This window comes from Lycium barbarum, chromosome 5 (assembly GCF_019175385.1).
Source record: "Lycium barbarum isolate Lr01 chromosome 5, ASM1917538v2, whole genome shotgun sequence".
Lineage (NCBI taxonomy): Eukaryota > Viridiplantae > Streptophyta > Magnoliopsida > Solanales > Solanaceae > Lycium > Lycium barbarum.
In genome coordinates this window covers 22,963,471-22,988,493 of record NC_083341.1, presented here as the reverse complement: position 1 = coordinate 22,988,493, position 25,023 = coordinate 22,963,471, and the positions used below count along the sequence as shown (strand labels likewise).

Below are 25,023 nucleotides of genomic sequence, written 5' to 3'. Positions count from 1 at the left end.
TTCTTGGTCAGCAGTTCCTTTAAATATTTGGCAAAATTGCGCATCTCCTTGATAGCTTCCAAGGAGGGGAAATTAAGAGATAACTGCTTCAACTGATCATAAAACTTCTCGAACTTAGCATCCTCCTTATTCTTTACCAACCTATAATAAAAGGGAGGTTTAGACTTGAAAAGCTGAGTCAAAGGGCGGAGAGACCCTTTCACAATCTGCTTGCTTGTGTTATCAGCATCCTTCACTATCTCTGGCATATCAGCAACCTTCTTGTCAGTAGGATTCTCATCAATAATAATGGGTGCTTCAGACTGCACCTCATTCTCTTCATCTATCGGTTCAAGATAAACCACCTTCTTATCAGCCCCTTGGAGTATTTTACCACTCCTAGTAGTGATGGCAAACACACGGTCTATACCACCTCCCTCATTCTTTGGATTCAGAATAGTGTCACTCGAATATCTTCCCTTTTTAGGAGGGTGCTGCTCTCTAGAAATATCTCTCATCTGTGACTCAAGCTTCTGAATAGCCGCTATATGGGAACCTACTGTCTCTGTTAGCCCAGATAAGATCCTCTCAGATTTAGACTGATTTGCCCGAATCTTCTCAAGAATTGCTTCAACTTTCGAACTACCTTGCTCTGTTGACTTCCCTTTCGGTGGTATATAAGGATTGGAACTCTTGTTCCCAAAATTGTTACTATTGTTGTAGCTCCCTTAGTTCGTACCACCATAATTATTATTGTAGTTCCCTGAGTTGTTATAAGCACTTTGACCTTGCTGAGGTCTCTATTGATTCTGATTCTGGTAACCACCTTGGTAGTTCTGTCGTTAATAACCCCCTTGAGAGTTATTCACATAGTTAGCATCTTCAACCTGCATAGGGGGCCTATCATGAAATGGACCATCTTGAGCATGGTACATCCATTTTGGCAAAACTGTATCATCTTCACAAATATTTACCTTCTTAATCTGGGTTTCATCAAACTTCTTTGGTAGCAAGGAAGTATTTATGGCAAGCTCTGCCAATGTCTGCTGGGTATCTAGATTCTCCTTTACCATATTCTGGATCATAGCACTACAGTAAGGTATAACATCAACATTGTTTGAGTGCCAAGCCTGATTATGAGTAGTCAGCTCGTCAAGTGTGTTAGTCACTCGTCGATAAGATTTGTTCATGAAACAACCATCAGCTGCATTATTAGCAACTGACTGCATCACTGGATCTAGCCCTCGGTAGAACTTCTCCATTAATATGTGCTCCGGAAAACCATGATTCAGACTCTTCTGCAAATACTCCTTGAATCCCTCCCAGGCTTCATACAGTTGTTCCCCCTGTCGCTGCTTAAAGTCATAGATCTTGTCACGAATTTTAGCTTTCTTGCTAGGGGGGTATCACTTATTGAGAAAAGCAGCCACCATCTCTGCCCATGTAGTAATCGAGTTTTGGGGCAGGTTCTCAAACCATGTTTTGCATCTCTAGCTAAAGAATATTTGAATAACCTCAGCCGAATAGCATCTTGTGAAACGTTGTTTTGGATGTGATTAGCACACACATCCACAAAATTCTGCAAATGACGTTGAGGGTCATTCTCGGTAGAGTTCCAAAAGCATCCCTAAGGCTTCAACAAACTGGTATAGAGAAGCGTCAATTTTCATGCTAGTAGCTCCAACTCGAGGACGAACAATAGCAGATGCATAATCTTCCTCTAGAATAAGATCAGCGAAAACATTCTCATCATCTGATTCATTCGCCTGATTATTCAATCGATTCCCCTGGTTACCAGCACGTTGATTTTGCTGATTTTGATTCATGTTAACCTGGTTTACACAGAGTAGCAAACAAGGTGTGATGGAATAAGCAAAAGACTTCAATCAAAGCAAACACTATTTAGTAATTTCAAAACCGTATTCCCCGGCAACGTCGCCAAAATTTGATACGCTCAAATTACACTTATTAATGGTATAACGCGGACGTTGTCAAATATAGTAACCCAACAAGGTTGGGGTCAAATCCCACATGGAATATGGTGTGAAAAGGTTACTAAAGTCGTAGAATGCTAAATTTAGGTCTAATGTCTTAATCCGATGATTTTTGTTAAAGTTGGATTTTTTTTATGACTAATTGCTACTATTTGATTTGGGTGGTAATTTATGGTAAAAGAAACTAAGGTTGTGTCCCCGTTAGATGAGGTGTATGATCATGGGTGTTGATCCCGATATACTTCTAATGGATTGCTATATGAATGCACTTAACCTCTACGTGAATCTCTAATATTTTCCAATAAATAAAGATTATTTCTTTCTATGATTTTCCCAAATATAAGAAAGTGATATGAAGAACGGTTAATTATGCCAAGTAGATTCATCTTATTCCTAAGTGAATCTATTAAAAAAAGTTTAATGCTTTGAGTTCTTGTTATTTATTCTTACCAACCCTAATTATTTTTCCAAATAAATCAAGGTTTATGGTGTTAATTAATGTTTGCAACCATTAACTATGAATGAATAATGAAGAATAAATAAACCCTAACAATCCATTATGCATATATCAATCACAAACCCAATCACAAAACACCCATCATTGGGTTCACAACCCTAGTAAGGGAAATTAGCTACTCATAGAGGAGGAAGAACAATAAGCAATAATCGAAATCATAATGCTTACAATTGATTGGTTGGAATTGAAGAGAATTTAATTGCAATTGTTTGTAATCCCCAAAAGACTTCCAAAACTATGAATAACTAGTGCTATGGGAAATAAAGCTGATTTCTGCTGTAATGTAATGTACAAGAAACCTAAATAAGGTATTTATAAGAGTCAAAGTCGTGCAAAATAAGGTTTGACAAAATTACCCTAGACGGACCCATGTACGGACCGTACATTTTATACGGTCTGTAGAATGAGTGACAGTTCTCCATAAAATTTTCTGCAGTTGTCAGATGTACGATCCACTTTTACGGACCGTAAATATTATACAGTTCGTATAACTTGCCCGTAAATCCTTTTCTCTTTAAGACTTCTCTGGATCCAACCTACGGTGAGATTTATGAACCGTAAATAATATACGGTCCGTACTTCTTCCTGGACATCCTCTTCAGGTCTGAGGCCTTACTGTTAAGCATCCACAATGGCATTTACGAACCGTGAATATTCTACGGTCTGTATGTTCCTTCGTATAAATCAGGCTTCAGTTATTTTTCTTTCTTTGAACATCGTTTTACTCCATTTCCATGACTTGCTCCCGAAATACGTTAAACATCTACAACATGTCACAAGCACATCAAAAAGACCAAGACTTGCTCAAAAATAAGTAAAACTTGTAGCCTAAGAGCATCGAATGTGCCATAATTTCGCGGCACGTCAGCGGGTACTGCCTACAGATGTAGAGGAAGGCGAGTCCCAGAACGAGATTCCATCTTGGTCTTCTCATACTCCACCCTCCCCAGAGGGGCATAGGGGAGCTCCAGTTCCAGCTCCAGCTCCAGCACACCCGGTCCCTCCACCGGATGTCTCAGGCCAGGAAATGAGAGAGGCCATTTAGTTGTTGACTTAGTTAATAGCCGCCCAGGCTCAGCGGCAAGGTACGAGTCAGGGTGACAGAGCTGTTAGTGCCAGAGTCCATGATTTTATTAGTTTGGACCCTCTAGAATTCTTTGGGTTAAAATCGAACGAGGACCCACAAAATTTCATAGATGAGATGTTGAGGACACTGCGGGTAATGTATGCTTCAGTCGTGGAGTCGGTAGAGTTGGCCTCTTATAGATTGCGAGATGTAGCTGTTCATTGGTACAGAACCTGGATATCTTCTAAATGGGCTAATGCACTTCCACCGGTATGACAGGAGTTTGTAGATGCTTTTCTCCAACATTATTTGCCGCCAGAGGTTCGACGGGCCAGGGCTGATAGATTCCTAAACCTCAGGCAAGGGAATATGAGTGCTTGGAAGTATAATATTCGTTTTAATTCTTTTGCTAGGTATGCCCCAGCTATGGTAACTGACTTGGGAGATCGCGTCCATCAGTTCGTGAATGGTTTGGGGCCACATTTGATTGATGATTGTTTGACAGCCTCGCTTCAGAAGGGTATGGATATTTCTCGTATTCAGGCCATTATCCAGAATTTGGAAGAACGACAGCAATAACGGAGGAGTGAGCGTGAACATGATAGGGGTTATAGTAAAAGGGCTAGATCCTCAGGTGCCGTTAGTGAGTTTGGAGGGGGCCAGAGGCAATAGTATTCTAGACGCTCCGGTTATTTAGCAGCTAGTGAACCTCCGCGGTTTGCAGGCAAGAGGTTTGATCGCCCTATTTATTTCGGACCAGGTCAGAGTTCCAGAGCTCCGGGTTCTCAGTACAGGGGCGACTCTGGTCAGATTAGACCACCCTTACCACGATGCACTCTATGTGGCAAGTTACATTCGGGGCAGTGTTGCTTGGGTACAGATGCTTGTTATGTCTGCGGCCAGACATGCTATATGATGCGTGACTGCCCGTTGAGAGGTGGCAGAAGTATGATTCAGCCTACAGGATCAACAGCCGATTCTTCATCGTCCATATGCCCCCTGGGGTAGAGTTCACATACATCGGCAGGCCGCGGCAGAGGTAGAGGGGGAGCGTCCTGCTCGAGCGGTCCTTAGAATCGTATTTATGCACTAGCTAGGCGCCAAGATCTCGAGTCTTCACCTGACGAAGTTACAGGTATATTATCAATATATTCTCATGATATATATGCATTGATTGACCCAGGATCTATATTGTCATATGTTACTTCTTATATTACCGGTCGGATTGGAGTGAAACCTGAGCCAATTAAAACTTTTGAAGTGCCTACACCCGTTGGTGACCTCGTTATAGCTAGTTGAGTATATAGAAGTTGTGTGGTCATAGTTTGTGATCATCGTACCATGCCAGATCGGATTGAGTTGAATATGGTAGATTTTGATGTCATTATGGGCATAGATTGGTTGGGATCTTATTATGCAAATGTTGATTGTAGAACGAAGATAGTTTGCTTCTAGTTTCCAGGAGAGCCAGTTTTAGAATGGAAAGGTAATACAGCATCCCAGAGGGGTAGGTTTATTTCCTATCTCAAGGCAAGAAAGATGATTGCTAAGGGATGCATTTATCATCTAGTCCGGGTTCGGGATAGGGAAGCGAATCCACCAACTCTTCAATCTGTTCCAGTAGGGAATGAGTTTTCAAATGTGTTCCTGGACTAGCTTCCAGGTCTTCCACCAGAACGGGAGATTGATTTTGCTATTGATGTGTTGGCGGATACTAAGCCCATATCTAATCCTCCCTATAGAATGGCTACAGCAGAACTGAGGGAGTTAAAGGAGCAGTTGAGGATTTGCTTGAGAAAGGCTTTATTAGGCCTAGTTCGTCACCGTAGGGATCACCCGTATTATTTGTAAGGAAGAAATATGGCTCCTTACGAATGTGTATCGATTATAGGCAGCTGAATAAGGTGACGATAACAAACAAGTATCCCCTTCCAAGAATCGATGATTTATTTGATCAGTTGCAGGGTGCCAGATGGTTTTCAATGACAGAATTGAGGTCGGGGTACCACCAGGTGAGAGTTAGGGAGAAAGATATCCCGAAGACGGCCTTCAGAATTAGATATGGTCACTTTGAATTTCGGGTAATGTTGTTCGGGTTGACTAACGCTCCAGCGGTATTCATGGACCTGATGAACACTGTATTCAGGCCTTTCTTGGATTCGTTTGTGATTGTATTCATCGATGATGTTCTGGTATATTCTCGATTTGAGGCAGAGCATGCAGATCATTTATGCACCGTTCTTAGAGTTCTTCAGGCTCGGAAATTGTCTACAAAATTCACAAAATGTGAGTTCTGGTTGAATTTCGTGACTGTTCTGGGGCACATTATTTCAGGTGATGGTATTCTGGTGGATACCCAGAAGATTGAAGCTGACCTATAACATCGACGTAAGTTAGTAGCTTTCTAGGTTTGGCAGGGAATTACAGAATATTTGTAGAAGGTTTCTCTTTTATTTCTGCACCACTAACAAAGCTGACTCAGAAGGCAGCAAAATTTCAATGGACGGATGTTTGTGAACACAGTTTCCAAGAGTTGAAGAATAGATTGACTTCGGCCCCGGTTCTAACAATTCCAGAAGGATCGTAGGGCTATGTTGTCTATTGTGATGCCTCAGGCGTTGGACTGGGTTGTGTGCTGGTGCAGCATGGTAAAGTGATTGCTTATGCTTCAATACAGTTGCGAAAGCATGAGAAAAAATATCCAACCCATGATCTAAAGTTGGCTGCGGTGATCCATACAATGAAGATGTGGAGGCATTATTTATACGGAGTCCATGTTGATATCTACACAAATCATAAGAGCATCTAGTATATTTTCAAGCAGAAGGAGTTGGATCTGCGGCAAAGGCGATGGTTGAAGCTATTGAAATATTATGATGTCAGTATTTTGTATCATCCTCGAAAGGCGAATGTAGTAGCTGATGCTATTAGCTGCAAATCCATGGGCAGTTTATGCGATGTTCAGCCAGAGAAGAGGGAATTAGTTCGTGAGCTTCAACAGCTAGCCAGCCTAGGAGTTCTCTTGATGGGCTCAGGCAATACGGGAGTCACTAATCAGAATTCGGCTGCCTCCTCTTTGGTAGTTGAGGTGAAAGAGCGCCAATATGAAGATCCCATGTTAAATCAGAACAGAGGTACATTACCTCAGAAGAAAAAGTCACCATTTGGAATTTTAGCATACGGGGTTCTTAGATATCGAGGCAGATTATATGTTCCCAATGTTGCAGGGTTACACCACCAAATATTAGAGGAAGCCCATTGTTTTCGTTATTCTGTGCATCCAGGATTGTTACAAGTTATGGAAATTTCGACTTGGAAATGAGAAGTAATTAATGTGGATTTCATTACAGGCTTACCTTGTTCTTAGCGTAAGTAAGATTATATATGTGTGATTGTGGATAGAGTCACAAAATCAGCTCATTTTCTGCCTGTCAGAACCACGTACTCAACTGAAGATTATGCAAAGCTTTATATCAAAAAGATAGTATGACTCCATAGTGTCCCGGTATCCATTATCTCAGACAAAGGATCGTAATTTACAACAAATTTTTGGAATTCTTTCCAAAATGGTTTGGGAACTCAAGTGAGTCTTAGCACAACATTTCACCCCCAGACTGATGGACAAGCTGAGCGCACTATCCAGACCCTTGATGATATGTTGAGAGCATGTGTGTTAGATTTCGGAGGCAGCTGGGATGATCATTTACCACTTATTGAGTTTGCATACAACAATAGTTATCATTCCAGTATCCTAATTGTTACACCTCATAGTTTCGTACGTTGAGATTCGTTCGGTGTTATTTGTTCAATTGCAGACATTGGATTTATTTATAGAATATATGAGATTATAAGCGTCTATCTTATGGTTATGAGGGTTTAAGTTCATGTAATAGGTCATGAAAGGATTGGAGAACAAGTGAATTAAGGAAATTAAGTTGGTTGGAACTTTGGGAAAAAGATGGGCATGTTTTCGTATGATAATTTTGGTCTAACTTGAGAAAGAAATATCTCCTAGTATATCAGGAGTTTTAAAGTGAAACAAAAGCCTAAATTGAAGTTCTGGAACTCTAGTTTCCAACGCAACAAACCGCGCGTCGATATAACATCGGAGTAGAGAGTTATGGACGTTACAAGTTAGGCCGTAGGAGCAGGGATTACTCTGCGCGAACGCACCAGCACAGTGCGGGAACGTGCAGAAGCGGGTCCAGCTACAGTGCACGAATGTGCCAGCGCAGTGCGCGATCGCGCTGAGGAAAATCCTAGGTCATTGCAACCGACCTCTAAAACCTATTTAAGGACCAAATCTGACCCTAAACCTAATTTTCTCCACTCCTCTTCACCCAAAAACACGTGAGAGACTCTAGAAACATTGAAGGATCATTTTGTAAGCGGATTAAGGTGACAAGACTATATAAGATGCTCGGGAAGCGTGTGAGGTCCTGTAGTCCTTGTTCTAAACATCAAATCTCGATGAATCAAAGGAGGCTGTTGAAGATAAATAAGATTTCAAGCTCTTCCAACTTTGATTGAGGTAAGAATACTTCCTATTATTGATATTATGAATTGTATTATGGAGATTTAGTTGTTAAGGCTTCGTAAAGGCTAGTGATTGGTTGATACATTGGGAAAACATCGTGTGGGATGTTTTATTGAGTATATTGGTGTTAATGATGATGTTGTTGATATTAGTGTTGCTATTGTTGTTGTTTCGTTGGTATTATGATTTCGGGCTAGGGATATAAACAGGAGAAATGCTGCCTGAATTTCGGTAGATGCTGAGAGGATTTAATTTGAGGGCTTAAAACAAGTATATGACGATGAGCCTAACAATATGTAGATTGCGAGACCGGTTGGAAAGTCGACAAGTGAATTTCCAGGTATGTTAAGGCCGTTCTTTCTTTTCTTGGCATGATTCCATATGTGGTAAGAGTGTAACAGACCTTTTAACTAAAGATTTGTTAAAGTAGAGCTTGTCATATTGTTGCATAGTTTTCGAGTGTTATGGTACTCTTTCTGAGGGGCCACATTCCCTCCCTACGTCCTTGAGTTTATACAGTAGAGACATGTTTAGTATCAGTATTTTTTAGCATTCGCATGAGATACTGCATGATATATATATATATATATATATATATATATTTTGTTTAGCATGGCCACTTGGTCAGTGAGATAGATATGCCTGGCCTACGGGTCAGTGAGACATTTTTATTTAGCTTGGCCTACGGGTCAGTGAGACATTTTATTTTGGCTGGCCGACGGGTCAGTAAGACAAATTTGCCTGGCCGACGGTCAGTGAGATTTTACAGTTGCCTGGCCACTTGGTCAGTGAGACATATGATAGCATTGTATTTTATTCCATATGAGACAAAGCAGAGAGATATTCTGGGCATCCTTTGGCCTCCAGATTATATTGTTTTCAGTTGAGTTTCAGTTATCGTTTGCCTTACATATGCGGTACATTGTTTCGCACTGATTTTCCTTTGCCAGGGGCGCTGCATTCATACATGCAGGTACAGATCGACAGATTGATAGACCTCCCCACTAGGCAGGATCAGATTTTAGCTGATTGTTGAGCTCTTTTTTTTTGTTCGGAGTTGCCAGGTCCTTGGAGTCTCTCCTTTTTTATTACAGAATGTATGGTACAGTCACACATTCCCTAGTGGCTTGTAGAAGAGTCCTGTATATAGTGTGTTTGTGTGCCAGCCTCGTCGGCTTGTATATATTTGTTTGGATACTGTTGGCTTTGTACGATCATAGTAGCCTCGTCAGCTTGCTCAGTTGTATATATATTTTGGGTGTGTATGCGCCCAGTTCAAATGAGATAGTCAGTATATATATATATATATATATATATATATATATATATATATATATATACCTAGTTTGCGGCCTCGCCGGTTTGTTGGTATTATCTGTGTGCAGGTAGGCCTTATTGGTTTAAGTTGGGGGTTACTCCCGTGGAGTTTCTGATTTAGAGTGGTTCGCTCAGGCCTAGTTTGGAATCGAGTGCTGGTCACGTCACTCCGGATTTAGGGCGTGACAAACTTGGTATTAGAGCAGGTCTGTCCTAGGGAGTCTACAAGCCGTGTCTAGTAGAGTCTTATTTATAGATGTGTTGCGCACCACATCATATAAACAGGAAGCTACAGGGCATTTAGGAATTGGTTACCTTTCTTTCAGATCTAATCGTGTTGTAGAGCCAAGTCACAGGAGATTTGTGTTAAACTTACCCTTCCATATTTGTACACAACTATGCCGGTGACTAGGAAGGCTGTAGCTAGCTGGACAGGTGATACGGAAGCTAGTGAAGGGAACAGTAGGGTGCCCCCGACAGCTGAGGCCCGGTTTAAGGCCAGGGTGAGACCCAATCCCAGCCATCATCGACGACTCCACTGCTCGAAGAGCTCCCGAGAGAGGTAATATCTCCAGTACCCCCTCCCACACCAATAAACCAGGATCTTAGGAGAGCGGTGCACTTATTGACTCAGCTTGTGACAACACAGAGACAGCGAAGAGCACCTACTGGAACAGTGACTATTGATGGGTCCAACAGTTCGAGGGTTCATGAGTTTTTAACACTTGACCCTCCAGAACACTTACGGGTTAAGCGGGATGAGGATCTGTGTAACTTTTTCGATAAGCTTTAGTGTATTTTCAGGGTCATGCATACTACCGAGACCGAGGCAGCAGAGTTAGCGGCTTTCAGGCTTCGTGATATAGCGATCTTATGGTATGAGAGGTGGGAGCATGCCAGAGGTCCTGAGGCACCTCCAGCACATTGGTCTGAGTTTTCAGAAGCCTTCCTTGATCATTATTTACTGTTGGAGATACGAGAGGCGAGGGTAGACCAATTCCTGACTGTCCAGCAAGGTAGCTCCAGCGTTCGTGATTATTGCCTCTGATTTGATTCCTTTGCCAGATATGTTCCATCCTTCTTTAATTCATCGAGGGCCAAGGTCATAGGTTCATAGCAGGTTTGCATCCCGATTACGTTGAGGCTTATACCTCTGCGGCGGTGAATGATAATATGGACCTGGCTCGTATCCAGACATTCACACAGAACTGCGAGGATCGTGGACGTTAGCGGCAGACGATTGAGAGGATAGAGAGGGAGCATCATAAGATGGCTAGGACTATTGGTCAGCAGGGTGATAGTAGGGGGAGTTTCAGACCCCAGTACCAGGGTAGGCTATTTAGTTCATCATCAGCTCAGTCTCAGGGATACAGATCAGGGTATTATATTTTATCTCGACCAGGTGAGAGTTCCCATACGTCCGGGTTACAGCAGCAGAGGGGTCCGAAACAAGATAGATCGCTACCACAGCAGTGCGGTAATTGTGGTAGAGCGCACTATGGGCGATGTCAGTATGGGTCGAGGGCTTGTTATACTTGTGGAAGCCCAGATCATTTCAAGAGGGACTGCCCACAAGGGAGACCTACTGGTATGGTGTAGCCGACGGGTTCTATAGCAGGGTTATCAGCATCCGTGCGTCCTCCTGGGTGCCGACCTCAGTCTTCAGCAAGTAGAGGCAGAGGTGGGGAGGAGCTTCTGGTACAGGCAGGGCTCAGAACCGCATCTATGCATTGGCAGGTCGTCAGGACTTGGAATCTTCACCAGACGTTGTGACAGGTACGTTGACAGTCTGTTTATATAACGTATACGCGTTGATAGATCCGAAGTCCAATTTATCCTATGTCACTCCACTTATTGTGGGAAAATTCGGTATAGCGCCAGAATTGTTGAATGAGCCATTTTCTGTATCTACATCTGTTGGTGAACCTGTTATTGCTACAAAGATTCATCGTGGCTGCTCTGTAGTTGTTTGTGGTCGTTAGACCATACCAGATCTTATAGAATTACAGATGGTCGACTTTGACGTCATTATGGGGATAGATTGGTTAGCTTCTGTTTATGCTAATATGGGGTGTTGGACAAAGACTGTCACTTTCCACTTCCTCGGGGAACCAGTTTTGGAATGGAAAGGTAATACGGCTTCGCCGAGAGGTAGGTTTATTTTCTATCTCAAGGTAAAGAAGATGATTTTGAAGGGTTGTATTTATCATATAGTTGGAGTTCAGGATGCAGAAGCAGAACCGTAAACTTTTCAGTCCATTCCTGTAGTTAATGAGTTCCTAGATGTGTTCCCAGACAAGCTTCCAGGCCTCCCACCAGAGCGAGAAATTGACTTCGTTATAGATGTACTACCGGATACTCAGCCGATATCCATCCCTCCTCATAGGATGGCCCCTACTGAGTTGAATGAGTTGAAGGAACAGTTGAGGGATCTACTGGAGAAGGGCTTTATCAAACCTAGTACGTCATCATGGGGAGCCCCAGTATTGTTCGTGAGGAAGAAGGATGGTTCGCTGCGGATGTGTATCGACTATAGGCAGTTGAATAAGGTAACGATTAAGAATAGGTATCCACTTGCGAGGATAGATGATTTATTTGATCAACTGCAGGGTGATAATATTTCTCGAAGATAGACTTGAGGTCAGGTCATCACCAGGTCAGGATCAGAGGGAAGGACATTTTGAAGACAGCATTTAGGACTAGATATGGTCATTTCGAGTTCCTTGTTATGTCTTTCGGGTTGACTAATGCGCTAACAGTGTTCATGGAATTGATGAATAGCATATTCAAACCCTTCTTAGATATATTCGTGATAGTATATATTGACGATATTCTGGTTTATTCTCGATCAGAGACTGAGCATGCAGATCATTTGTGTGCGGTACTTAGAGTCTTTCAGGACCAGAAGTTGTATGCAAAATTTTCCAAATGTGAATTCTAGCTAAACTCTGTGGCTTTCCTAGGGTATATTGTTTCAGATGAGGGCATTAAGTGGATACTCAGAAGATAGAGGCTGTGAAGACTTGTCCTAGACCCACGACACTGACAGAGGTTCATAGTTTTTTGGGTTTAGTAGGGTATTACAGATGATTTGTAGAGGGCTTCTCCTCTCTTTCTGCCCCATTGACGAAGTTCACTCAGAATGCAACCAAGTTCCAATGGACAAATGCTTGCAAGCGGAGTTTTCAAGAATTGAAGGATAGGTTGACTTCAGCACCAGTTCTGGCGCTTCTATAGGGATCTGAGGGTTAGGCTGTCTATTATGACGCTTCGGGGGTCGTATTGGGTTGCGTATTGATGTAGCACAGCAAGGTGATTGCTTATGCTTCTAGACAGCTTAGGAAGCACGAGAAAAACTACCTGACTCACGACCTAGAGTTAGCAGCTGTGATTCATACACTTAAAATCTGGAGACATTACTTATATGGCGTTCATGTTGACATCTATACAGACCATAAGAGTCTTCAGTACATCTTCAAGCAGAAGGAGCTAAACTTGCGGCAGAGGCAGTGGTTAGAATTGCTGAAAGATTATGGTGTTGATATGTTCTACCACCCGGGGAAGGCGAATGTGGTGGCAGATGCCCTCAACAGCAGATCTATGGGTAGTTTAGCATACATGCGGGCTGGAAAAAGGGAGTTGGCTCGTGAGCTTCTTCAGCTAGCCAATTTGGGGGTCAGAGTGATAGATTCAGGAAATGCAGGAGTTACTATTCAGACTACATCCTTAGAAGCTGAGGTGAAAAGACGTCAATATGAAGACCTTTCATTGACCCATTACAAGGATACAGCTCCGAAAAAGAAAAAAATCACCATTCGGGATTACTGGAGATGGAGTCCTCAGGTATCGAGATAGGTTGTGTGTTCCCAATGTCGCGAGGTTACATCAGAAGATTATGGCGGAGGCTCATTGCTCCCGCTATTCTACCTATCCAGGGTCAACAAAGATGTACCGCGACATCAAAGAGGCTTATTGGTGGAATGGAATGAAGAAGGATATAGCGGAGTTCGTAGCCCAGTGTCCTAATTGTCAACAGGTGAAGATTGAACATCAGAAGCCCGGCGAATTATTGCAGGCTATAGAGATCCCGACTTGAAAGTGGGAAGTAGTTAATATGAATATTTTTTTAGGCTTACCCCGGTCTCAGCGTAAGTTTGATTCTATATGGGTAATTGTTGACAGACTGACAAAATCAGCATATTTCCTGCCTGTCAAGACTACTTACTCTGCCGAGGATTGTGCGAAGCTTTATATTAAGAAGATAGTCTGACTTCATGGTGTACTTGTATCCATTATCTCTGACAGGGGTTCGCAGTTTGCGGCTAACTTTTGGAGATCTTTTTAGGAGGGTTTAGGGACTCAGGTGAATCTTAGCTTAACATTTCACCCCAGACAGATGGATAGGTTGAGCATACTATTCAGACTCTTGAAGATATGTTAAGGGCATGTGTGCTAGATTTTGGAGGTAATTGGGATGATCATTTTCCGCTTATTGAGTTTGCGTACAACAATAGTTACCACTCCAGTATTCAAATGGTCCCGTATGAAGCTTTGTATGGGCGAAAGTGTAGATTACCAATTGGATGGCTTGAAGTGAGAGAGGTGAAATTAGTAGGGCCAGATTTAATTCAGCAAATGGTGGGGAAAGTTAAGCTTATTCAGGATCGACTATTAACAACCCAGAGTCGACAGAAGTCTTATGCGGATAATCACCGACGAGACTTGGAGTTCCAAGTTAATGATTGCGTACTCTTGAAGGTGTCGTCGATGAAAGGCGTTATGAGATTTGGTAAGAAGGGTAAGCTTAGTCTCGATACATTGGACCCTATAAGATTGTACATAAAGTGGGCCAAGTAGCCTATGAGTTAGATCTACCCTCAAAATTGGAGACAGTCCATCTAGTCTTTCATGTGTCAATGCCTCGTAAGTGTGTTGGAGATCCTTCTAGAGTTATACCTATGAATAAGGTCCAGATCACTGAACAATTATCCTACGATGAAATTCCCAGTGCAATCCTGGATAGACAAGTTCGTAGGCTGAGAACGAAAGATATAGCCTCAGTTAAAGTTTTATGGAGAAATAATAATAGGTAAGAAATAACTTGGGAAGCTGAGGAAGACATGAAGTCCAGGTACCCACATTTGTTTCCACTCCCAGAAGAAGTTCAGACAGGGACATCATTGTTTTCAGGTGCGTGATGCTTTCCTTTTATAGTTTCTTAGTCGTGTAGGGTCGTTATTGTTGTTGCTGTTGTAACCCTGTGAGGCACTGCATATTTTGGATTGTTGTGACAGGATGGTAGTGGTACAATTACATAGGAAACTCTTGCAAAATTTTAGTAGAATTCCTAAGAGTTTAACATTCGAGGACGAATGTTTCGAAGTGGGGAGGAATGTTACACCTCTTAGTTTCGTACGTTGAGATTCGTTAGGTGTCAATTGTTCAATTGCAGACACTGGAGTTATTTATAAGATATATGAGATTATATGCGCCTATCTTATGGTTATGAGGGTTTAAGTTCATGTAATAGGTCCTGTAAGTGAATTAAGGAAATTAAGTTGGTTGGAACTTTGGGAAAAAGATGGGCAAGGTTTCATATGATAATTTTGGTCTAACTTGAGAAAGGAATATCTCCTAGTATATCAGGAGTTTTAAAGTGAAGCAAAAGCCTAAATTGAAGTTTAGGAAGTCTAGTTTCCAACGCAACAAACCGCGCTTCGATATGACATCGGAGCAGAGAGTTATGGACGTTACAAGTCAAGCTGCAGGAGCAGGGATTACTCTGTGCGAACGCACCAGCACAGTGCTCGAACGTGCAGAGGCAGGTCCAGGTACAGTGCCCGAATGTGCCAGCGCAGTGCGCGATCACGCTGAGGAAAATCCTAGGTCGTTGCAACCGACCTCTAAAAGCTATTTAAGGACCAAATCTGACCTGAAACCTCGTTTTCTCCACTCCTGTTCACCCAAAAACACGTGAGAGACTCTAGAAACATTGAAGGATCATTTTGTAAGCGGATTAAAGTGACGGGACTATATACGAGGCTCGGGAAGCTTGTAAGGTCTTGTAGTCCTTGTTCTAAACATCGAATCTCGATGAATCAAAGGAGGCCGTTGAAGATAAATAAGATTTCAAGCTCTTCCAACTTTGATTGAGGTAAGAATACTTCCTATTATTGATATTATGAATTGTATTATGGATATTTAGTTGTTAAGGCTTCGTAAAGGCTAGTGATTGGTTGAGACATTGGGAAAACATCGTGTGGGATATTTTATTGAGTATATTGGTGTTGATGATAATGTTGTTGATATTAGTGTTGCTATTGTTGTTGTTTCGTTGATATTGTGATTTTGGGCTAGGGATATAAACAAGGGAGATGCTGCCCGAATTTCAGCAGATGCTAAGAGGATTTAATTTGAGGGCTTAAAACAAATATATGACGATAAGCCTAATAATAGTACGAATGTTGTTATATGTAGATTGCGAGACCAGAAGTAGGTTGGAAAGTTGAGAAGTGAACTTCCAGGTATGTTAAAGCTGTTCCTTCTTTTCTTAGCATGATTCCATATGTGGTAAGAGTGTAACGAACCATATGACTAGAGATTTGTTAAAGTAGAGCTTGTCATATTGTTGCATAGTTCCCAAGTGTTATGTTACTCTTTCTGAGGGGCCACATTCCCTCCCTACGTCCTTGAGTTTATAGAGAAACAAGAGAGACATGTTTAGTATCAGTATTTTTCAGCATTTGCCTGAGATACTGCATGATATACATATATATTTTCTTTAGCCTAGTCACTTGGTCAGTGAGATAGATATGCCTGGCCTACGGGTCAGTGAGACATTTTTATTTAGCCTGGCTACTTGGTTAGTGAGACATTTTATTTTGGCTGGCCGACGGGTCAGTGAGACAGATTTCCCTGGCCGACGGGTCACTGAGATTTTACAGTTGCCTGGCCACTTGGTCAGTGAGACATATGATAGAATTGTATTTTATTTCATATGAGACAAAGCAGAGAGATATTCTGGGCATCCTTTGGCCTCCAGATTATATTGTTTTCAGTTCAGTTTCAGTTATCGTTTGCCTTACATATTCGATACATTGTTTCGTACTGACTTTCCATTTGCCGTGGGCGCTGCATTCATGCCTGCAGGTACAGATCGATAGATTGATAGTGTTACACCTCTCACTTTAAGAGCATGAGCATGCTACATACTTCACCGTATATCGAAGACGTCCTATGACATTTTGGAAGGTTCAAGCCATGGGAAGTATGTAACAATGAAGTAAAGGATTTATTACGATCTCGTAAGTCGTAACCGGGAAGGACAACCTTGGAACCAAAGGACATGACTATTATCAGGTATGATTAATGATAAATATCATGTATGGAGAGTTTCGAAAAATTCTGGGACCAAGCAAATAGAAGAAAATAAGTTTGTAGAAAATTTGGAAAATAGTTGGCAGAACTTTGGGTCAACTTTGGAGGGTTATATCTATAGGTATATTAGGAGTGTTAAGGTATTTCAAAATCCTAAAATTAATTTCATCGAGTCCATTTTCCAATGCAACAAACTGCTCGTCAAAACGACATCGGAGTAGGGAGTTATGGCCATTTTAAGATAACGCATCCAAGCTGCCAAATGGCTTCCGCAGGTTCCACTTGGGAAAGTCGGTGGAACCGACTTATGAGGGGCATAAAAACCCCCCATCAACCCCATTGTTTCATCATTCTAAACATTCATGAGTCCTAGAAACTTCCTAACACCCCCCCCCCCCCCCAAATATTTATAGCCCATTAAATCAAGAATTTAACAAGATTACACCAAACTAGTCCATGAAAGGTGATTGTTCTTGATTCTACTTGATGTTGTGGTGCGTTTGGTCTTGAAGAAGGTTGGTGTGGCTAAATTTCTTCAAGTATAAGGTATGTTCTTCATCCTATCTCTTATGTTGAGTTTATTTGAAGGTTTAGCAAGTCTTAAAAGTGAAGATAATTAAGGAAGAAAGGTCGTAAAGTGTTGTGTTATAGTTGTTGTGTTTATGGACTATTTTGAGCGTGTTGTGGTCGTGTTGTTGGGATGATTTACATGTATATGTATGGTATCTAATGTTGTTGGTGTGTTAATGAGATTATGCTCCTTGATTGGGAAGAAACGAAGTGTATATTGTTGTTGTATATTGAAAAACATTGTGTGGGATGTTTTATGGAATATTTTGGTATTGATGATGATGTGGTTGATATTAGTATTGCTATTGTTGTTGTTTTGTTGGTATTGTGATTTTGGGCTTGGGATATAAACAGGGGAGATGTTGTCCGAATTTCGGTAGATTTTAAAAGGAATTAATTTGAGGGCTTAAGACAAGCATATGACGATAAGCCTAACGATAATATGAATTCTCTTGACTGTAGATTTACGAGCTTAGGAGGATAAGTGTTAAATTGTTAAAGTTAAGGCGACCGAAAAGGTATGTAAGGCTAGTACCTTTCTTTCTAAAGGCATGACTCCAACATTACGATTCTATATATATCTTCCATAACATCCTTGTGCCCGAAAAGCAAGAAGTTCATGATTCTCAAAGTTTTTTATGATATTAAAGACAAGATGTTTTCTATGAGAACCATGATTAATTCTTCCTTGTGAATCCATATATGTCTTCCATAATGTCCTTATTTCCAAAAACTTAAGATTCATGATTCTTAAAGTTTCTTATGACTCTAAGGATGATTATGTTTTCATGATGATGATGATGATGATGATGATTCTGTTTCTAGAAGTTTCAAAGTTTATGATTTTAAATGCTATGATGAGATTGTTGAGCTTATTTCATGATTTCCTTGATTTTATTCATTGTTGTTGAACTCACCTTATAATCATTGTTCCTTCAAGGTGAGGTAAAGCGATGATGATTGTACCATAAGATAATCGGAGGTTATCAACCTTACGTCACTCCGATAAAGTGGTAACTTTTATTTGGGCTCTCATGCATGCTACTTATATTATAACGTATATGATGTATATATATGTATATAGGGGATATGGGAAAAGGGCGAGGCGTTATATTCGCATAGCTACCTGATCAATTGGTATATCATGACATCGTCCGAGACGCGGGATATATGGGTTTGAATCGAGGAGCACGTTCCGCAGCAATATAAAATATTTATGGATCGGGCTGCACGTTCTGCAGCACTATTATGTTATACAAGTATGAGAAGGTTTTTATGAAAAGACTAAGCATGCATGATATTCGCCCTAAGAGGCAATCATACTGGTTATCCTTATCTCATGTTATGTTCTATATTTCTTATTATTTTGTTATTCATGCCTTACATAATCAGTACATTTTTCGTACTAATGTCCTTTCTTGTGGATACTACGTCCATGCTCGCAGGTAGACATGAAAACGGATTTGACCCGTAGGTGATTTATCAGTGGATTCTCAGGAGCACTCCACTTACTTCGGAGCTGCAGTCTATTGGTATTGGTCCTTATGGTTACTTGTATTCTATGTAAAGGCTCGTAGACATGTGTGTATAGTTAGACATTTTATAACCCTACCGGTTCTTATCGTTGTATAACATTTTAGTAACCTTGTCGACTTGTGATGATGGACATAATTATTGAAGATTATATAGAGATGTTGCGTTGTGTTATGATATATGTCCTTACAGATTTTGATATCCATGAGTTCTCTTTATGGTCCACCCAGGAATATTGATGAGATGTATGTTTAGAGGTGCTCGGTGTATTGGCTCCGGTTGCCCATCATGCCCCTCTGGTTGGGTCGTGAAAAAGTGGTATTAGAGCAGTTCGTCCTAGGGAGTATCTACGAGTCGTGTCCAGTAGAGTCTTGTTTATGGGTGTGAAGCGCGCCACACTTATAAACAAGAGGCTGTAGGGCATTTAGGAATGATTGACCCTTCTTTCTCATCTTAGATCATGCCGTAGAGCTAAATTATAGGATGTGATATCCCTGATTCTAACCCTAAATGTTTTGATTATGGATAAGCAGTCGATTATGCCGCTATGAAATAATTGATGAGAATTGAAGTTGTTACTCCAAAAGGTATGTTTCCTGCCTTATTAATATTAATAGACTTTGATATAAGAACCTGAGGTAAATGTCACAGGTATTGTGATCGCCTTGTGAGGCATTGGTCGTGTTTTCTGGGCTGTGTGCAAGAATGATGCAGTAAGAAGTATAGAGGAAACTCTGCTGAAATTTTTACAAATTGGATTATTTGAATGCCTAGGGTATAGAGGAAGAATGAAGGGAAAATATGACAATCGGATGTTTGGTAAGTTATGATTGGACGAACAATTATGAGACGCTTTCAAAGAGAAGTTTTAGAATGATTTTAATTTAATTTAAGGGAAGAAACTTGTAGAGGGAAAATGATTAGTGATTAAAGGAACTGGAATGAGTTGCATTCGGGATTTCAGAGAATTGAGATTTATTGAAGATATAGGGAAAGTTGGCACTAAGAATTCAAATACAGTATTACGATTTATAGATTGGTGAGTAAGAGATAACAAAGAGATATTGATAAGGGAAAGGAAGTTAACGAGTACGGGAAAGTTTTACTCTAGAAGTTTATACATATACATAAGATTAGGACGGGTCGATGATAGGCACACAAACTCGCTTTATCAGACTTTCCTATATGATATGGGTTTACATTGGGATTTAGAAGTCACTAGTCATTCGACTTCAAGGGGGTTCTAAGTATTTGATAGTTGGTACTATTATGAGAATCATTATGGCCAAGTTACTTTGGGTGTTAATGACGACCTTGAACTCAAGAATGAGAAATGGGTAGGTAAGTTGGATTGCAATTATGATTGTCTTCTAGATTGTTTATATAACTTCTAAATGTGATGTTTCTTGGACGACGAAGGAAGCAGAGATTGTATCAACCTTAGGATTATGTGGTGTATATCTAGCTAATCCTTATAAGAAGGCTTCACTTCATTTTTTTTTTCAGACGGGTGTTGTGAAGGTTATTTGACGGTAGAGAAATTAGCTGCGATGTCGGTTTATGTGTAAGGAGAGAAGAGAGTAGGTGTACAAGTGAAGATAAAATATCTCAGGGATTGATTCGGTTGCAACAGGAAAGTAAAGGATGTGAGGTTGATTATTTTAGACAACGAGGTAGGGTACAAGCATGAGTAAAGATTTTTAAGTAAATTTATATCGCCAGGAGTTACAATTATGACGTAGGAAGGTGTGCTAGGAAGGCTTACAAATTTAGAAATACGGAAAAAGAATATGAGAAACCAGAATAGCTGAGGGAAATTAGGAGCATATAAGCTTTACAATTAGAATTCTCTAGCTAGCTGGACAAAAGAGAGGGCAGATGTGTTAAAGACACAGATTCAGGATAAAATCAAATGGAAATGGGATATCTCGCAAGAAAAAGGTGTTGAAAAGCGATAAAAAGAATAAGTCATGAGTGGCTACATCGAGTATTATGTATACCCTTATGATTGATGTTACGACATGTTAAAAATATTGATTGTGCTGTATGTCAAAATTAAGGTAACAAGCGCTACAGAGAGAATCAGGATTGGGTTTTCTCGAGAATTAAAGTCAGATAGCAGTAACGCGACTAACAATGTAAGAAAGAGCATTAGGAAAAAGAAGGTTATGATATCATGAAAGGGAAAGAAACTTGGACAAGGAAAGCGTATACCCATCGAGGGTCAGGTAATACATATTTGAGAAAAAGGTTATGATTAAAGCAGGAAAACAGACGATAGGATCAAATTTAAATAAATCAACATAAGATAGAGTAATGTTATACGTGACAAGGGATGAACGTGAGGACCCTGGAACCAACCTATACATCTTCATAATTAGAACCAAGGAGGTTGTAAATAATAAATAAAGGTGCATTCTTGAGAAGAAATAAACAGATTTTATGAGAGCAATGAGGGAATTTCAAACTCCTGAGATTTAACTAGGAGAATAGATGTGAACCCATGATTGGTACTCCTATTTAAGGGAAGAAAGTACCTCAAGGAGAAATTTTCAGCGTCAAAAGGGATTCTCACTCGTAACGAAACACTCCAAGGTTTCCTAACCTAAGAGTAAAGGATGACTAATGGAAACAGGCGTTTTACGAGTAAAGGAAAACAAAAGAAACTATGAGGACTAAAGGAAGGAGGAGGTGTCAATGAAATGGTTAAAGGGAATTATGTGGCCGTCGACAATAAGGAGAAGGTTAGTGAGTCAGTCGGCTTGCCCAAGGGAAAAAAATTGAAATTATAAGACAAGGGTTGTGTGACAGATGCGATCATGAAGAAAACCGAGAAAATTTGATATATGTATGTGTGTGTGTGTGTGTGTGTGTGTACAAGTTGTAGTATCATAAAGGAAGATGAAGACTCGACGAAAGAAGAAAGGAAAGGGTGTACTTTGTGAGGATTTCATGATAAGAACAAGAACCGACAGAACACTAGAAGGACTATGATGTATAGTTGTGATGCAAATGAGTAGTTAAAGAGAATTACGGGACAAATGAGCTAAGCTAATGAAAGGACGAGTCATGGGAATGGATGGTGTTGAATATCAATTTTCAATGGTATAGTATAGACATAAGTAGGAATTGGGAACCTAAAGCAATGAAAATTTCAAGGATATTAAGAAAATAGTCGTGGAGAAAGACTAGGGCTAAAGGAGCGTGGGATAGCCAGACACTCCATATGGGGCCTAAGGAATGTCGATGTCCCCATCAATTCATTGGCCTGGAGGATTACTAGTCATGAACGACAAAAGTGAAAAGACAATGAATAAGGCATCTGAATTGTGTCCGATATGTATAAGCATTTTGATTTGGTACAAGAACTCAACTAGCAAAAAGGAAAATAAGTTAAACCATGCAATGAAAAGAACTCTGGCATTATGTGGAATAGAGGAGTTGAAGGATCTCTAAGGTCGGCGAGATGACTATCAAAGATGGTTAATACTCGAAGGCTACTGGTATATGAGAACATCCTTTAAAAGTGGGGAAGATCAAATTCAGTTCTAAGATGAGCTACAATTTTTCGAAGCTCAAAAGAGGGAAATATATTGGATTGAAGGCGTCAAATTTCGAGACGAACCGATATGTCAAGAATGTGCTAAAGAAAAATATGAATGGATTAAATACAAGTATATCATGAGACAAATATCAGAAGGAGAATAAGTTTCTCCAATGCGATACGTTGTATTCCGGACTATGGCTCGAATCACTCGCGCCGAAGAAATTTAGGTACATTTAGATATGCAGTAAAGTACTCCAAGGGGTAACAAAAGGAGTAAGAAAGGCCGCATGTTGCCAGGGATGAGTATAAGGATAATCGGGATTACAAAAAAAAAAAAAAAACTTATAGCACTAGAGGAGATGAAAGCTTTAAAAGAGGAATATTCATAGGAAGTTCAATAATCTTCATAGGAAAGAAAGATAGTGTGCCTATGGATAGCAAGACAGCAGTACTGCCTGAGATTAGGGAGTACCTCGTAAGTCATGAAATTCCAAGCCGCTGGTTATATCAATTGTGAGAGTATATGACATAGAACCATATAAGCAGTCACCATGATAAAATGGCTAACAGAATGGTGCAAGGACGACGATAAGGAGCCGAAGAAGAATGGAGGTTAATTTAAGTCTCAATTAGTCATCGGTATAAGAGAGCTAAGGACTTAAGGAGGGAAGCATGCTCGTAGTGAAAGGAAGTTATGATTAAGTACGATTTTATCTTAGTCCCATGTTTATGAATTTATATTGTAATTATGTAAAGATCTGAGGAGAGAAAGTTCGAGAAAATTTTCAAATATGAATTTGATGATATTCTGAGTTGTAAATTAGCTTGAGCTGGGATTATTAGTATGTTATGAGTATAATTCTTCTACGAGGGATAATAATGATGATGAGAGAGTATGATATACATGTATATGAGGGATTGTGTTGAGGTTGTTGTTGTGAATTGATTATGAAAGGATGTCTGGATGGACAATCTGAAGTAAAATAATCACTGAGGATAATAGGTCATCCGCTAGGAAATGCTATTGCAAATCATTTGGGCGCTATCATAGATGGAACTATGATGATATTGTGAGGAATTAAAGAGTCCAACCAAGAAAGTAAAAGGAGATAATATGGTATGCATATAAGGTCTACTAGTATAAAAAAGTCTAATATAAAATAGCACCAAAGAAGCAAGCAAGAAAGGGTGCCATATCTTAACAAGAGAATTTGTCTACTAGTAGAGAGATAAGGAGCAAGGCAAAAGAGTACAACAATTAAGTGTGGTCATAGATCGGCGGGGAGCCGTAGCAATCATGAGTTAAGACCATCTGAATGGCAACAGGTCCCAGGACAGTAGCTACATATCAGTTGGCCACTGGGTACATACATAAGAACAAGAGGATATTAAACTAATGAATGAGTTCGACAAAGAATTGGGAGAATATGAAAGAAGACTAATGAGCCTATAGTATAAGAACATAGAGATCAGGAACTAAAGGAGGACAACCATTTTAAGAAATTAATGATAGCATCGTAAGCTCGCAAGCTACAACATTCAAGGATGAATGTTTCTAAGAGGGTAAGGATGTTATACCACTCACTTTTAGAGCATGATCATGCTACATACTTCACCGTATTAATGGAGTATCGAAGATGTCCCATGAAGTTTTGGAAAGTTCAAGCCATGGGAAGTATGTAACAATGAAGTAAAGGATTTATTACGATCTCGTAAGTCGTAACCGGGAAGGACAACCTTGGAACCAAAGGACATGACTATTATCAAGTATGATTAATGATAAATATCATGTATGGAGAGTTTCGAAAAATTCTGGGACCAAGCAAATAGAAGAAAATAAGTTTGTAGAAAATTTGGAAAATAGTTGGCAGAACTTTGGGTCAACTTTGGAGGGTTATATCTATAGGTATATTAGGAGTTTTAAGGTATTTCAAAATCCTAAAATGAATTTCATCGAGTCCATTTTCCAATGCAACAAACTGCTCGTCAAAACGACATCGGAGTAGGGAGTTATGGCCATTTTAAGATAACGCATCCAAGCTGCCAAATGGCTTCCACAGGTTCCACTTGGGAAAGTCGGTGGAACCGACTTATGAGGGGCATAAAAACCCCCCATCAACCCCATTTTTTCATCATTCTAAACATTCATGAGTCCTAGAAACTTCCTAACACCCCCCCCCCCCAAATATTTATAGCCCATTAAATCAAGAATTTAACAAGATTACACCAAACTAGTCCATGAAAGGTGATTGTTCTTGCTTCTACTTGATGTTGTGGTGAGTTTGGTCTTGAAGAAAGTTGGTGTGGCTAAGTTTCTTCAAGTATAAGGTATGTTCTTCATCCTATCTCTTATGTTGAGTTTATTTGAAGGTTTAGCAAGTCTTAAAAGTGAAGATAATTATGGAAGAAAGGTCATAAAGTGTTGTGTTATAGTTGTTGTGTTTATGGACTATTTTGAGCGTGTTGTGGCCGTGTTGTTGGGATGATTTACATGTATATGTATGGTATCTAATTTTTTTGGTGTGTGATGAGATTATGCTCCTTGATTGGGAAGAAACGGAGTGTATATTTTTGTTGTATGTTGAA

The 25,023-nt window shown here is 40.2% G+C and overlaps 1 non-coding gene across 1 annotated transcript; it reads left to right on the top strand.

The window, feature by feature from the left end:
• Nucleotides 1-1,257: 1,257 nt before the first annotated feature.
• On the top strand, nucleotides 1,258-1,364 carry LOC132642996 (small nucleolar RNA R71). Its single transcript, XR_009583460.1, has one exon. It is a non-coding gene; the product is annotated as a small nucleolar RNA R71 (small nucleolar RNA).
• Nucleotides 1,365-25,023: the final 23,659 nt, after the last annotated feature.